At 39.0% G+C, this 17,310-nt stretch overlaps 1 pseudogene; it reads right to left on the reverse strand.

Moving 5' to 3' along the window:
- Window positions 1–2,200: 2,200 nt before the first annotated feature.
- Window positions 2,201–4,252, reverse strand: LOC145578184 (L-type lectin-domain containing receptor kinase IX.1 pseudogene; annotated as a pseudogene).
- Window positions 4,253–17,310: the final 13,058 nt, after the last annotated feature.

Genomic DNA, 17,310 nt, shown 5'->3' on the forward strand with positions numbered 1-17,310 from the left:
TGTACTATTTACTCCGTAATATATTATTAGATAACGAAGTTGTCAAGAACAAAAACAATGAGATCGATTTTGACATAGGAATATAGTTTAAGGATGCTTCTTTCTGCAAACAAAATTTGACAAATAATATAGATATATAGTATATGTACATGATGGTGTCAAATCAATAATTTAACAAAAATAACTCATACCTTCAACATCATGTTGTACATCGTGACTTCGTGATGAACATTACACGAGTATTTTATCCTAAAGTTTACTTGGTTAATTTAGTATCCTTAAATTTCTTGTCAATTGGCTACTACCTATCAAAATAAAATTATAAAATATGGAGTACGACAAGAGGATTCTGTCGACCGATCAAGAAATCTTGTGGAGCTAAGAGAAAAATGGTCTTCTTGTTGTCTAAAAGTCAAATGACTTTTCGATATTATTCTATTGACTTATTTCTTGTTTCAATAGAAAGAAGCTAAGATCAATGGGATTCTCAAGTTTCCAACCCAATTACAGTCCTGATTTTGGTCTTGGTTGGTAAAATGCATTTAGCTTATTGAGTCCTATTAGATAATTGACCAGTTTAAAAAGCATATTTAGGTGCTTGGTAAATAGCTTATAGTTATTAAAAGAGCATTTTAGGCTCAAAATCTGTTATAGAACAAGCTCATTATCAGAGTTAGGGTTTTGAGTATTAAATACACTAAAACAACGAACTTACAATTAAAAAATATTTATCAAACACTTTTATACAATCAATTATTTTCAACCAATAAGTCAAACTAGCTAAAATAACCAGCTAGTCAAACTAGTTAATACAACAACTATTAGCTAATTATCAAACAAGGCCTCTTTGAAGATCGAGAATTTAACTTAAGGGATGACATCTAGTCTTGAACAATGCTCAATTTGTTCCACCCCAATTTTGAGGATTTGGGTTCGAATTTTTTGAGACAATGGATCTTTCGGTGTATTTGGGTTCAAATGCCCATGGTTGCAACTCATGCACCATACAACTAGTTGTATTAAATTAACAAAGTATAATTTATTATTTGGTGACATTTTCATAATACGAATATCAGTTGTATTTACGAACTAAGAGTATTTTATAGCTCATTTGAGACAAATAAGCAAACTTTGGATAGCTTTAAAACTTCTAATTTTCTGAGCACTGGTCAAAACTAAAATTATCAAATTGCTTCACTTTATTGCGTTGGAATAAAAACTAATTCCCAAAATCATATCCCATCTACATAAGATCGGTCTTGGGTGTTATTTTTTTTTACTTAATTTCAGCTTAAAACAACTAACAATATTCGCGGTTCTTCTTTAAAAACCACTACCACAATTAGCAGTTTAAGTAGCAGTCAGAGAGACCGAGCTTCAGTAGCAACATGTCTCTTTCCCTCCTCACTAAATGACATAATCCTATCCAGGAAAGTAGGGTAAATGCTTGCTAGAATTGAAGATGATGAATATAATGAGATCAGATTTCTTGTCTAGCTAAAAGGCAAAGACTGTTTAAGACTGGGGTTGGGATTAAAATGTCACAAATTGTTGAATAAAGCGAATTTTCATTAACTTATGTAAGACAGACCAAAGTTACCCTATATACTATAATGGTTATTTTTTTTATCACAAAAATTTAACCTTAAAACACTCATAAAGTCATAATATAGTAGATTAACTATATATACTAGCCTTTATAATATGTATCTATTAAAAAATACACATTAAAATACAATAAAGTCACTACAAGGCAAAGGTTACCCTACTTTAATGATTTAAAACTGCCATAAAATTATTAAAATTACCCTCGAATTGATCATCTTTCAATAAAACAAATAAAAGTCCGCCATATCTTAGATTATCTAGAGATTTAATTAACCTTCAAAATCTATTCTATATTAAGCTTAAGATCAAGACAAAATAAGTTATACTATGTTAACGCGCGTACATCAACATCAAAAATTAGTAGGACAATTTCATGTTAATTTAATTACCAGTTCAACAACAGAAAAGTATGCAAAAAAAAAAAAAAAAAAAAAAAAAAAAAAAAAAAAAACTTAATCCGCACAATGTGTAACGCCTTATGTATACAACAACCAAATTCAAAAAAGAAAATTACTAAATATTATTCGGATGTTATGTTCATAACTCTATGAACAAATCAGCAATGATGAATAAAAATATGGTATGAACAAATCTAACGACCAATTTTAAGGCTTGTACTAAGCATTGAAGGGCAACTAGAGCCATCTGATGGCTGCAATACCGGAACATGATAGGTCGGAATAGGCATCGTAGGTGGAAGACTAGGCAAAGCAGCCTCAAAATTGAGCACTTGAATAGCTTGTTTTATAGACGGCCTATAATTGTAATCAGGATGAACACACCACAAACCAACTAGCATCAAACACTCGACTTGTTCAACATTGAATTCCCTACGAAGTCTTTGGTCAGATGCCGAAAGTAGCCTCCCATTGCCATAGAGATCCCACACCCATTGTATCAATCCCTTCATATTAGTCCCTTCATCAATTGGATCCATTTGCCTCCTTCCGGTAGCTATCTCTAATGCAACCACGCCAAAACTGTATACATCCGATTCTTTACTAGCCTTTCGTGTACTTATGTATTCCGGTGCCATGTACCCTATAGTCCCGGCCAGAGTTATTGTCTGAGCAGCACGTCCATGTTCTATCAACGTTGCTAGACCAAAATCCCCTAACTTGACATTAAAATTAGAATCTAGCATTATATTGCTCGATTTTATGTCACGATGCACCACACATTGCTCCCATTCTTCGTGTAAATAAAGCAACCCTGAAGCTAACCCTTGAGCTATTTTGTATCTCAAAGGCCAAGATAAGGGTGTCTTCTTACCAAATAAGTGAGTATCCAAGCTACCATTTGGCATAAACTCGTAAACAAGTAACAACTTAGTTTTGTCATGGCACCAACCCAAAAGTTGTACAATATTTCGATGCCTTAGCCTACTAATAATCTTAACCTCGGCTATATACTCTTTTTTCCCCTGTTTCGATCCCCTGGATATTTTTTTCACCGCGATTGGCAGATCCACGTCGTTAAGATAGCCCTTGTAAACGGCTCCAAACCCACCCTTCCCCAACTTATGTTCACTTGCGAAACTGTTGGTGGCTGATTCAAGCTCGGAATAAGAAAACCTTCTTGGCCCGACTCCTTTCTCAAGTTCATCATTGAATGAGGTTTCCTCGTCCTGTTTCACTTTCGCCTCCTTCCTCTTTCGATGCACAAACAACACTAGCATCCCAACCAAAATAGCAATAAACGCGAAAGATGATACAACAACAACAATAATAATAATCCGCTCCTTAGATTTGTTATCCTTGGGATGATCATCACTATTGTTATTATTCGTAAACTCGATTTTTTTCTTAGGATCATCACTAGTATTAATGTCAACAGACTTCAAAGTAGAATAGAATTCCCATGATTCGAGAGTGTGTCTCTCCTTGGCTACCCCAGTTCCGGCTGAAAAACCAATGTTAACCCATTCAGGGAGGACTTTCGTAATATCAATTGATAAAGACATGTTTGAATCTTTATTAAAATTTGGATCATTTTTGTAAGACCAAAACACGTTTAATACCTTAGCAGTCGCGTTATAATTGATCCAAACATCAGCAGGTTGTTTACTATGCTCACTCGCGTTCCATGGTCTATGAGCCGAAGAATTGAGAGAGTTGATGTTTATGCCAACATGCTCCTTATCACTAGGATCAAAAACATTTGGAAATGAGTCAAACTCGACAACAATTATTGGTGTACTCGACGTTACATATGTTGTTTGATTAAATAGGCCTAGGTATGGACCGTTGGAGCCAGGTGGGATTTTAAAACCCACCGGAGCAATGAAAAATGTGAATCCATGCCCGTATTTAGGTGCCTTAAAAGTGTCAACAACGAAGGTAAAATGTGTTGAAAACTCGGCAATTTTGCCTAGACTTTTATCCCAAAGATGCACATTCTCACCATATGTAACGATACCAACAGGTTCTTTGTGAGTAACATAGTTGAACTCTATTTTACCAAGGGAATTTTCAGCATTACCCTGGAAATGTAAGTTTGAGTTTGAATCAAAACGAGAATAGTTAAATGAAATAGAGGTAACAATCCGGAGATTAGAAAGCAATAGAAGGGCAATGATTAGAGGGAAACAAATCGAATTAACTCGAAAAAATGGTGGGAAGCTAAGGTTGAAAGAGGTAGCCATTCTATGGAAAAAATGAAAAAAGAATTTGGAATGAAGAACAGAATTTTGTTACAAAATTTAATATTATTGTTATCATTATTCAGACGAATTATGAAATAAGAATAATATTATATACACATTGTATATAATTTGTAAATGATAGTGTCAAACCAATGGAGGAAAAATTATACTCTTTTTAAGTTTTTGATTCATGCCTTCAACATCAGATTGTACATCGTGATGAACACTTTGCAATTAATTATATATTTATGACTATTTAGCTAATTTTAAAATTCTTAATTTTATTGTCAGTTGTCAACTCGCTTTATTAAAAAAAAAAAAAAAAAAAAAAAAAAAAAAAAAAAAAAAAAAATTCTTAACTTGATCAAGAAAATGTATAGAACTAAGAGGGACATGGTCTTCTTGTCCTCCAAAGTCAATTGACTTCTTTTAGTTGCTGTTATTAAAAAAAATATAAAATAAATTAAAAATAGAAAATAATTAAATAAATAAAAATAAAAATAAAAAAAGTCAATTGACATAATCAGAGCCTTCACAATAAGGGGTTAAGGGTAACCGGGGGAGCTCAATTACAAGTTCAACTCCGATCCTTAACACTAAACAATTAAACATATTATCAATCTAGTAATATATAAGTGTATTAACTTAAATCTTGCGTTTTCTTTTAGTTACAAGGTTTGATTTGGGTATTTTATACCCCGCTAAGTGGCCCAATGAGAGCGCGACACATGTCACAAAAAGAGGCGTCCAACTGGACTACCCAGATGATGACACGTGTCACGCAAATATGGCCCCTGGGAGTGACGGCCTTCAAGGCCCAAATCCCAAGGAGCCGCAAAACGGCGCAGCCCTATCCTAGGTCACCCAAACCCTAGGACAGAGCACACCTTTCTAGGACCCTATAAATACGGAGATTCCCCTCATTTATTGGGACACGTCTTAATCATTACATCATTTTATTACTCTCGAAAACAGAGAACACCTGATCTCGGAATCCGAGAATATACTTACTTTCCGCACGTTTTACTCCAAATCCGTACTAACTTAATCTTCGGAGGCGGCTTCGTTGAATCCAGTCTTCGAGTTGTAACTCTCCCAGGGGACACAAAAACACCCGAAACATTTGGCGCCGTCTATGGGGAAAGTACCTCAAAGATGGTTTCACAAGAACCTGTACCGCCTCCAGAGACCAACCGGCCTCCGGTTGATGGAGAGGTCCATTTGGACCATGAATCTGGTGACGACTGTGACGTCGAAACCTATGTGGCCCATGATGGGTCATTCATCTCTAGACGCATCCATCACAAGGAGAGACAGGAGCGGAACATTGACCAGGCAGGTACAAGCAAGCCCCCTGGGCAGCCGTCTAATCCTAATCAGGCGGCTAGATCAGCCCCACTCACCTGAGACGAGCTCATGAAATTCATGACGAGTTTCAAGGGTGAAATCAAAGAATTAATCACCAAAAGGACGACTGCTCCTAGGAAGGAACAGTCGGCTAACTCAGACTGAGAAAGCCAAGTCAATCAGGGACCGACAGCCTACTCCTCACCTTACTACGAAGGAGAAGGCTCGGCCCCAGATTAATCTCTCCAAACTCCGTTTCCCAGAAACGGCAAAGAGAAAGGCCATCCGGCATGTGCAGCTGGACGACAGCAAAAAGACCTTCTCTAATGCTCGACACTACATTGAGCAAAAGATGGACCAGCAGCTATCTGAGTCGGCATCCACGTCGACTTATCTAGATAGCTTCAAGAATACCACAGTAAGGAATTCACAATCTATACATGGGACTCCATCAGGCAGCCCCTCCGTCCATGCGGGTCCCCATGTAATCAACTCGGCATAGTATATGGCTCAGCCATTATACAGGCCGTCTGCTTTGCCTTACATCCAGCCTGCCTTCTTCGGAGGACAGGCGGCATACAATTACCAGCCTATGGATTGACAGCTTTGGCTACAAAACCTTGGAGAATAACCCTCTGCGTTATCCAGGGAGATAGCCGAGGCCGAGCAGCCGACCAAGGTTAAAAATGTGTTGGTAGGGACCTATGATGGTACCTCCAACCCAGAAGATCACCTTCTGGCATACACCCACCTCATGTACCTACAGGGGTTGGATGATGCCGCATGGTGAGAATCCAGATTCAAGGGCTGTCTGACGAGGTAGCCTATACAGACTTATTTAAAGGTCTGAAGGACGGGTCGACCTTCAAGTTCGACCTCGTCCGCAAGAAAATCTTCACCATCCAAGGAGCCCTGATGGAGGCAGAAGCTTATATACAGGCGACCAAACTCTACTCCTCAAATAAGCAGTCGGATTCTAAAAAGTCTGACAGATAGAAGGACAGTTGGCCTGCTCAGCCGGCTCTAAAACCTGATGAACGCAAGAAGAAAAAAAGAGATCTGGGCAGTTGGTAACTCCAATTAGCCAGCCCAGAAGAAGCAAAAAGAATGGAAGTCGTACGTCCCGAGGTACGAGTTCCACAAGGACAGCTACTCCATCCTCATGGAGATAAAGGATCGGCTGACACTAGAGAAGCCGACTCCAATGAAAGGTTCCGCTGAAAACCGGAACAAAAACAAACATCGCCATTACCATAAGGACGTCGGCCATGACACCAATGTCTGTTTCAGCCTCAAACGCACGCTTGACCATCTGACTGACAAAGGAGTGCTGAAGTCCTATGTGAAGTCCAAAGTGACTTCAAAAGAGAATCCGGGCAATCCTCCAAGAAGACTCCCCAACCTACTGGTAATTCCGAAACCGATGAGGAGCCGATCTACACAATAGCAGGCGGATTCGCCGGAGGTGGCCGGACCATGCGGGGCACCAAGGACCATCTGAAAAAGATGGTCCATTCTGTTGAAGAGGGACAGGCGGCTGGCACATCTGCCTTCCTAGAAATAGTCATCATAGAGAAAGACCGGGGCAAAGTCCGCCGGCCGCATGATGACCCTGTGGTTATAGAATGCAAAGTGGCCAATCAAAAAGTTGGCCGCATTCTGATTGACAAATGCCTATCCAATCTCAAGTATAAGCCGGATAGCATGCATTGTCTCCCATCAGCTTATCGAATTTGGGGGAGGAGTGGTGCACCCAGTCAGACGGATAGATCTCCCTGTCCGGTTGGCACATGACCATCCGGTTTTTGGTGGTCGAAGAGCTGACCGCCTAATCTCGTTCTCGGCCAACCCACTCTGAATGAGTGTAAGGCCTTCATCATCCCTTCTCTCAAGCTGGTCAAGTATGAAAGGGATGATGGCACTGTTGGCTCCCTGAACGGGGATCAGAAGATGGCTAGAGAGTGCTATCTCTCGGACGTCAAGCCTGCGGCTGCTACAGCCCGACAGGGGAAGGAGCCAATAGACCTTGATGATATCAAGGATGACCATCCGGCCCCACCAACCTCAAAAAAAAGGAATACTAATCAGCTGGTGGTGGTCAAAAAGAAAAGCAATGGCAATCACTGACCGAGGAACGGTCAGATGACCTCCGTCCCCAGCCGGCTGGTGAGCACATTGATATTGCTCTGGATGACAGTTGTCCAGAGCGAACTGTTAAGGTGGGGATGGCTGCTTTTGCAAAGATGGGTACAGACTTGCACCATCTGCTGAAAGAATTCATAGACATTTTTGCCTTTGAAGTGGAAGAGATGTCTGGCATCAGCCTGGATCTTGCTGTCCACAAACTCGCCGTGTATCAAAAAAAAAAGCACATTCGGCAAAAGAAAAGAAATCATGACGAGGAGAGAAGTCAGGCGGCAGCCGCCGAAGTGAAAAAGCTGTTAGACGCTGGGTTAATTTGGCCATATAACTTCCTTGACTGGGTTGCTAATGTTGTGCTCGTGAAGAAGCTGAATGGTACCTGGCGCATGTGCGTTGACTACACTGACTTGAACAGAGCTTGTTCGAAAGATAGTTATCCACTTCCAAAGATCAATAGTCTAATCGACTCTACAGCCGGACATGCCCTGATGAGCTTTATGGACGCCTACTCAGGCTTCCACCAGATTCCCCTATGGAAAAAGGATCAAGAAAAGACGGCATTCGTCACTAATCAAGGGTTATTCGGTTACACCGTGGTGTTGTTTGGCTTGAAGAATGCGCCTGTTACTTTTCAACGAATGATTAATACGGTCTTCATTAATCAGATTAGGAGGAATGTAGAGGCGTACATCGATGACATGATAGTCAAATCCAAGAAACAGGCGGATCACCTCGCTGACCTCTGAGAAACATTCGCCACACTCAGGCGGCATAAGGTCATGCTCAATCCCAAGAAGTGTGTCTTTGGTGTTGAGTCCGGGAAGTTTATCGGATTCCTGATTGACCAAAGGGGAATAGAGACCAACCTTGAAAAAATACAGGCGGTCATTGACATGCATTCGCCCCGCACTGTCAAAGAAGTACAAAAGTTAACAGGTTGTCTAGCGGCCCTGGGGAGATTTCTCAGCCGATCAGGTGACAAGTGCCAGTACTTCTTCAAGACGATTAGGAAGAAGACTATGTTTGAATGGGGGGATGATGCTGAGGAGGCCTTCCAAAAATTGAAGCAACATTTGCACTATTTTCCAAGGCTGGTCAACCTTCTTCCCAAAGAGACGCTCTACATGTACCTGGCTGTCTTAGATCATGCCCTCAGAGCCATCCTCCTTGCTGAAAAAGACGGCATCCAGGTCCCGGTCTATTTCATTAGTCACGTTCTCCGAAACGCAGTGCTTCGATACCCCATGGTTGAAAATTTTTGCCTCGGTCTTTACATGGCTGTCAAGAAGTTGAAACCTTACTTCTTAGCATATCCAGTAGTGGTCTACACTGACCAACCGATCAAGCGGTCAGTGACAACCCTGGAATCATCAAGCCGAATGCTCAAATGGGCTATTGAATTACAGGGACGGGAAATCACTTACGAACCAAGGAAGGCAATAAAGAGGCAGGCATTTGCCGACTTTATTGTCGAAATGACAAGGCCGGCTGCGCCGGATAACACTGATCAGGTTTGAAAAGTATATGTGAACGGGAGCTCCACTATGAACGGTTGTGGTACAGGAGTTATATATCAGTCCCCTGAGGGGGATAAGTACGAGCATGCACTACGATTCAAGTTCCAGACCTCAAATAATGAGGCAGAGTATGAAGCCTTGCTAGCCGACATCCGCATGTGCAAGGCGGCAGAGGCAACTAAAATTGACGCCTGCTCTGACTTTCGATTAGTCGTGAGCCAATACCATGGTAATTATGAAGCCACCCATCCGGCTATGATCAAATACTTGCAGGCGGTCAAAGCTGAGGCCGAGACACTAGAAGAATTCAATCTGAGTCAAGTGTCTCGGTCCAAAAACAACTAGGCGGATGCTCTGTCTAACCTGGCATCATCCGCCTCATGTGATACACCTCGGTCAGTCTTCTGGGAAGTAATGGAAAAACGAAGCATTGAAGAAGATCTCATTGGAGTACTTGACCGAACTTCTACTTGGATGGATAGCATCTGGGCGTATCTGCTAGACGGCACACTGCTGGATTCAACTCTAAAGCAGCTGCACTGAAAAAACGTGCGGCCAATTTTGAAATTCGTAAAGGAGAGCTTTTTAAGAAAGGGTTCCTACAACCGCTCTTAAAATATATCACCCCCGAAAAAAGGGCAGGAAATTCTGGAAGACCTACATGTGGGCTTTTGTGCCTCACATATAGGCGGCAGGTCTCTAGCAGAAAGGACCAGGCGGCAGGGCTATTTCTGGCCTACCCTGGAGAAAGACGCCATGATTTTGGTGAAAAAGTGCGATAAATGCCAAAAATTCGACAAGCTTATACACCATCCGGCCACAGATCTGGCGACCATTCATAGCCCAATTCCATTCGCCAAGTAGGGCATGGACATCCTAGGGCCATATACTTTTGCGTTAGGCGGACGGCGGTATATCTTTATTGCCGTAGATTATTTCACCAAATGGGTAGAGGTAGAGGCGGTCAAAATCATCAAGACTAAGGACATCATCTCCTTCATCTGGAAGAATATCATCACCCGGTTCGGAGTGCCTATGTCTATGGTTTTTTACAATGGTCCTCAGTTCGAGACGCCTCAACTCAAGACTTGGTTGGGGGATCAAGGGATCTCACACTATTTTGCATTAGTCGGCCGACCCTAAGCAAACGGCCAGGTTGAAGCCTTCAACAAGTTAATCTCAGACGATATAAAAAAGAAGATTGAAAGAGCTGGCGGCCTATGGGTGGATGAACTACCACCACTATAAAAAAAGAACATTTTAGAAACAATCAAAATATTTTGCTACACACTAAAAATTCGTTGCTAACTTGACTTGGCAACAAATTGGAAACAAAAATTAGTGGTTGCTAAAAGACTTGTTGCCAAGTGATTTTGGCTACCAAATTCTAAAACAAATTGTTGCTATATCGCATCTATTTATATATGGTTGCCACAATAGTTGCTATGTCTTGTGCATGCGTTGCCAACTCTGCAACAATTTTTTAAGGAGTTGTTGCTAATATTGGTAACTGATTTGTACTAGATCGTTGCTAAGAAGGACGACGAATTACAAGACAAATAGCAACAAATTAATTAAAAGTGATTGCTAACAATAGAAACAAAGTATAAATAATTGTTTCCATTAATGGAAACAAATTATTGAAATTGGTTCTTGAAAATGGCAACAAAATTATCACTTTAGGTCCTTAAAATGGAAACGAATTTTTTTTTTTTTTTTGCTAAATATTACGATGATATTAGCAACCAATGTATTATAATTGGTTGCCAAATCTAGCTCCAAAATTATTATTATTATTATCATTATCATTATCATTATCATTATCATTATCATTATTATTATTATTAAGCCAGCTTTCAGTGTCAAATAAAAATAACTTAATTTTATTTTTGTACAACAATTAAATTAAATAGAAAATATTATAATAAAGTAAAATCCAAAGCCAATATAACAAAAATCATCTCTATAAAATATTTGTACATCAAAGGCAAAAGTTAGAGAAAATGTAAATTAAATAGGCAATACTCAAAATAAACAACCAAATACTTGTTTCTTTAACTACTTAGAAATATGTAGTCTGTAGATGATGATCATCTTAATTCAACGAAGAACTGCATTTTGTGTTAGGAATTGAACTTGATCTTCAGTAGTCTTCATAGCAGCCGCTGCTTCATTAAGCTTCTCTGTTGTTTCATTTAGCTTTGTAGTAGCTTGAACAAGACTTGTCTTTGTCTCTTCAAGCTCCTTTGCTTATTCTAAATTTTTCTTATTCAGTTCTTGAACATGATTTTGCAATTTAGTCACCAACTCATTCCGGTCCTTCGAACTAGATTCATTACGTGGTTTCACATAATAATTATTCTTTGCACTTCCAAGACCATATATTCTTCCATTTTTCCATCCACCTAAGGCTTCTAGAAGTAACTCGTCCTCCGTTTTGGGATCTTCACTCTCCAAATTAGAGGCTTTCTTGTTCTGAAAATCATCCTAAAAAGTAATTAAACAAATGTGGTTAGTGTGAGTATTCTCTTATGTTCCCAAAACAAGCATAATTGCATTTTATTACAAACATAAATACTTACCCAAACTTTTGTGCCGTCTCATCCACAAAACCTTTATTCTCTTTAACATGACATTTGTAATACAACTCAGCTGCAGTAGGCACACGCTGTAGTTTTTTCTCCTGCTCATGTCAAGGGAAAAAAAACTCAAATATTATTATAACACGAAATAGACTAAAAAAGCTAATTGTCTACAATCTTATCTAGTCATATTAGAATTAACAAGAAAATAATATATATGCAATTTTTAGGAAAATGAATTTCCTTAATAATGTCAAAATCATATAAAAACCACTCCCTTAAAATAAATACTGCACAAAAACACTGAGCACTGCAGCAACAACAGCAGCTGCAATGGAGCACTACAGCAGCCACAATGCAGCACTGCGGCATCACTACAACACTGCGGCAGCAGCAGCAGTAGCCGCAATGCAGTAGCAGCAGCAGCAACACTGCAGCACTGCGGCAGCAGCAACATTGCAGCAGTTGTAGCACTGCAGTAGTAGCAGCAGCACTGCAGTAGCAGCAGCTGCAGCACTATATTAGCAGCAGCAGAAGCAGTTGCAGCACTATAGTAGCAGCAGCAGAAGCAGTTGCAGCACTACAGTAGCAGCAACAGCAGCAGAAACCGCACTACAGCAACAACAACCTACTGCCTTCTCCTTTAGAGCTTGAATGACCCCGAGACAATATCCTTCAACCTCAACCTTTCTTACACCAAGCTGAATTGCAAGTCTCAATCCCCAAGCAATAGCATTTGCTTCTGCTATTTTGGTTTCCCATTTGGCGTGAGATTGCAGCACCCCACACCCTCGCACAACCCCCTACTATCTCACAGCACAGCCCCAAGACTAGACCCCAGTTCCCCCACCACACCCGCATCAACGTTCAGCTTTAACCAGCCATGAGACCAGACAACATGATGGGTAGATGCAGCTCCACCCCTGACAGTTGCAGCCTTGAAGCCCTCTGCACGAACCTCTCCACTCACCCGCATAGCATAGCTAACTATCTCAGATGGCACAGGCTGCACACCTTCAATCACCAGGGAGTTACGGGCACTCCAGATTGCCCAGCACACAGTCACCACATTCGCAATCTCAGTATCATCAAGCTCAGTAAAGCAACTCTCCCACCAGTCAGACAAGGTACGGGCACTCAATTGACCAACAAGATTGTAATCAATACAACTCCATACACTCTTGGGTAACGAGCAATCTTCAAGGCATGGATGGTGGTCTCTTCATCTCTACCACAAACAGAACAGATTGGGTCATATGATGCAATATGGTGACTAATTCCACATCGGGTTGGAATAGCATTTTGACAGACACGCCAAGCAAAGATGGGTGCAATGCAGGCTAATAGGGCAGTCAAACCGTGTCAAAAGAGGAGAACACTATTATAAACAAAGTTATGAAAGAAAGAAGGCCAAAGAGAGAGCATGAGAAGACAGGGGTAGAGGTATAAAAACACAAGGGTTGGGCAGAGGAGCGAGAATACTAGTGCAACCATCAAGAGAAACGACCATCCGTGTCGATAATCGATTCGTAAGAGTATGTAAAGGACACTATCATATTCTTCAGACACTGTAAGGCACATTTGCAAAGAGATAGAGAGGAAAATAAGCAGTATCAGAAAAATCAATAAAAGGGTTATAAGGGGATTTTTTTGGTACATTGTATTCATATGATTAGAGAAAAATAGGCTGAAATAAGGCCTTAGGAAACAATTTATGAAAAATAAAAGAATACATCTTATGTCGTAGAAGTAAAACAAAGATACTTGTGTAGGCAATTGCGAATGAGTGGTTAAGGAGAGTACATTGAAGGATTGACAGCGGCGAAGAAAGTAATGCCAAAGAGTGAGTAGGAAGAATAGTACAAGGTAAATGTAGGAAAAAATAAAATTAGGACATAGTAGAGAGAATATGAAGGAACAAGTTAAAGGAAAAGACCATCCATCGTGATGATTAACCAATAAACGGATGACATATGAGAGGTGGAAGATGCTGCTTTAGAAATGTTAGCATAAAGTTATACTCCAGCAACAACAACAAGCCTTGGCCAATGCAAGGTCAGACAGAGGACTGTTAAAACAACAACAACTACGGCAGCAAAACAACAGCAACGCTGTAGCAAAACAGTTGTAACATAGCAGCAAAACAACACCAATACAACACCAAACTAGCACCAATACAACAACAATATAGCACCAATAAAACACCAAAATAGCCCCAATACAACACCAAAATAACACCAATACAACAACAATAATAACATAACCATGCCAGCAATAATGAAAGACAAAGAACAGCTAGAAAAATCACAGATTAGATGCGGTTGAGGACAAACCAGTTCAATCCTTATTTGCTCAGTTGATTTAGATCCTTGGCAATGGATAGGCATATCTTTCCCAGGCCTCTTTCGATTTAAGGAGCATTGAGCAGACCTCTTTTTGAAGGTATCGGTTGCTCTAATAGCCGCAAGTCGCTTCCTAATGCTTGGGTGACACCATTTTGCACGATAACCTTTTGTTGTGAACATCTTACACACTACGCTCGAGAGTCTTCTAGAACATTTTTGCTACCATCCTCTTTACCAACTTTGCCATTGAAGGATCCCAAGTGAACTTAGCCTTTGATTGAACAATAAAGCACCATTTGTTAGTGAATATTATTTTATTTATTAATAAAACAAGATATTTTGTAAAAGTATTATAGAATATCATTTACTATAATAAAAATCACCTTAAAGGCTTTCCACCATATTGCCTTTGCTTCTCTGAGAACCTTTGCCCAATTGTTCCACGGTCCCATAAAATAAGTCTTATATAAAGTTTCTACAACTTCATCTACAACTTCACGAGAATGGAACCTGTTTCATTAACACTTAGAAATTGCAGATAAATATTCAAGTACATAAATATAATAATAATATAGACTAGTAAAATTACTTACCACAGTCCTTTAGTTTTGTGTAAAATTTGAGTAGCATCCGGATTACCAGTTTCATCTGAAAACTCTACTTCCTCTCCATTTTCATTACGGCCTACATCATCATCATCATCATCATGTCCCATATCCTCTTGATCCCCATGTAGTTCTTCCATATGAGAATGATAATTTGCTTCCATGGCATTATCATTCATTTCATCATTTGTTGTTGTTTGCTGAGAAGAAAGTTGTGATGAAACATAAGGTTGACGCCTAATGATAGGACCCCTCCCATTATAGCCACCTCGGGTTAGAACCATTTTCACTGCACACTATAGAATGAGAGAAAGACAAGGTAATAAATACATTTTTTAGTCAAAAGTGTATAACTAAAAAAAGCATACTAAAAAAGCAACAAACTATTATAAAAATAATTCATATAAAATATTTGAAATTTTAAATTACAATAACAAGAATTTAAATAAAGGCACAATAATTATTAAATAAATCAAAGTAAAAAGTAAGATATCTTTATCTAAAACAAACTATTATCTTCATCTTCCTCTAATTCTTCATCTTCCTCTAATTCTTCCTCATCCTCTTCATCCTCCTCCTCATCTTCTCCCTCTTCCACTTCCTGATAATCATTAGAGGAAAACTCTTGGGCTACTTCATCACCAACTTCGAACTCAGATAACAAGGGAGGATTTTCATTGGAAACAACTTGGAATGCATTAGGCTCAACGGGCGCATCAATAACTCCACTTGCCTTAATGTTGAAAACAAACCACCACTGATTTCTTTCATTGCTACTACTGGGACAAGGGGCATAATATACTTGTTCGGCTTGATATGCCAGTACGAACGGGTCATACTTTGGATATCTTTTTAAGTGATTCACCTCTACAAGGTTATACTTATCATATATCCTAGTACCATGTCCAATATCAAACCATTCACACTTAAACAACACAGTTGTATAACGCTTTCTTGCTCCAACATAAGTCAACTCTATTATTTCTTGAAGAATTCCATAATAATCACTTCCTTGGACACTTTTCACACATATACCATAATTCATAGTTGACTTGGTTTTTCCATGAGAAAGAGTATGAAAATTATAGTCATTAATGTGACAGTGATTAAATTTTCGAACTCTTGTTAATGGTCCAGAAGCTAACGAGCGAACAATGTCATTGTTGATTCCCTTTTCCAATACCTATATTAATTAAAGGTTCAAAATGTCATTTGGGTCATTAACTTACATGCTAAAAACACTAGTCTATCATATATTTAATTAGTATTTTATATTAGTTAAGTGACTTACATAATCTTTGAACCAATCAGGATATATATCTTCATATTTGATCCAAACTTCATCTGAACTTTGGCATCTATGTTCTCTTATTATTTGTTCTTCAAACAAACTGTTAATTATATTAGTATATAAACATATAAAGATGTTACGAGCAACATGTTATGGTACTTTTATAGAAAGTTACCTTTCATATTGCTGTAGAGTTTCACAATTACTTAGAACATATCGGTGAGCAAATGTGTAATCTTTTTCAACAAGGTAACAAAGCTGACCTTCTGATGAACTATGTCCAAAAGTTGAAGAGAACATCTCAGGTAGGTCAGGATTATTGTTCAATTCACTTTCAGCATGTGCACCCAATCCTAAAACCTTCATCTTAGAGTCAACCTCTTCTTCAAAATAAAGGGAGCAAAAATTTGTTACCTCCTCGAGTATGTAGGCATTACAAATTGAGGCTTCCACTCATGCTTTATTACCCACTTTCCTCTTTAAATGGTATAAAAACCTATAAAAAATGCTATGTATCTTCAAATTAATATTTTAAAAATAAGTAAAAGATGAATTTTATATAATTACCTCTCAAAAGGGTACATCCACCTATATTGAACCGGCCCACCAATTTTTGCCTCATAAGGCAAATGAATAGGAAGATGCTCCAAACTATTAAAAAAACCAGGCAAAAATATTCTCTCTAATTTGCAAATAATTTTAGGAATATTTTCTTCCAAGCGTACCATGTCAGTAATTTTCAAGGTGGTTGAGCAAAGATCTCTAAAAAAATTGGCTCAACTCAGTAATAACATTCCACACATTTAAGGGTAACAAGTCTATACCGCTGGCAGCAATCGTTGCATAAAAACATGACAATCATGACTTTTCATACCGAATAGCTTACACTCCTTTAAATCAACGCATCTACCCAAATTAGAAGCATATCCATTAGGAAACTTTAATTTCTTCACCCATTCACAAATAACTTTCCTTTTCTCTTTAGGCAACACAAAAGGAGCATTCGGTTTTAAAGTCCGTTTTTCCCCTTTACTATTAACATCTTGCGCCTCCAATTTCCGTCGTTTACAATACTCTCCCAAGTCTCTTATTGCTTTCACATTGTCTTTAGTTTTACCCTTAACATCCATCACAGTGTGAAACACATTATCAAATACATTTTTTTCCAATGTGCATGACATCAAGATTGTGGCGTATCAAGAGTTTGCTCCAATATGGAAGCTCCCAAA

Source organism: Chenopodium album, chromosome 14 (assembly GCF_948465745.1).
Source record: "Chenopodium album chromosome 14, dcCheAlbu1.1, whole genome shotgun sequence".
Lineage (NCBI taxonomy): Eukaryota > Viridiplantae > Streptophyta > Magnoliopsida > Caryophyllales > Amaranthaceae > Chenopodium > Chenopodium album.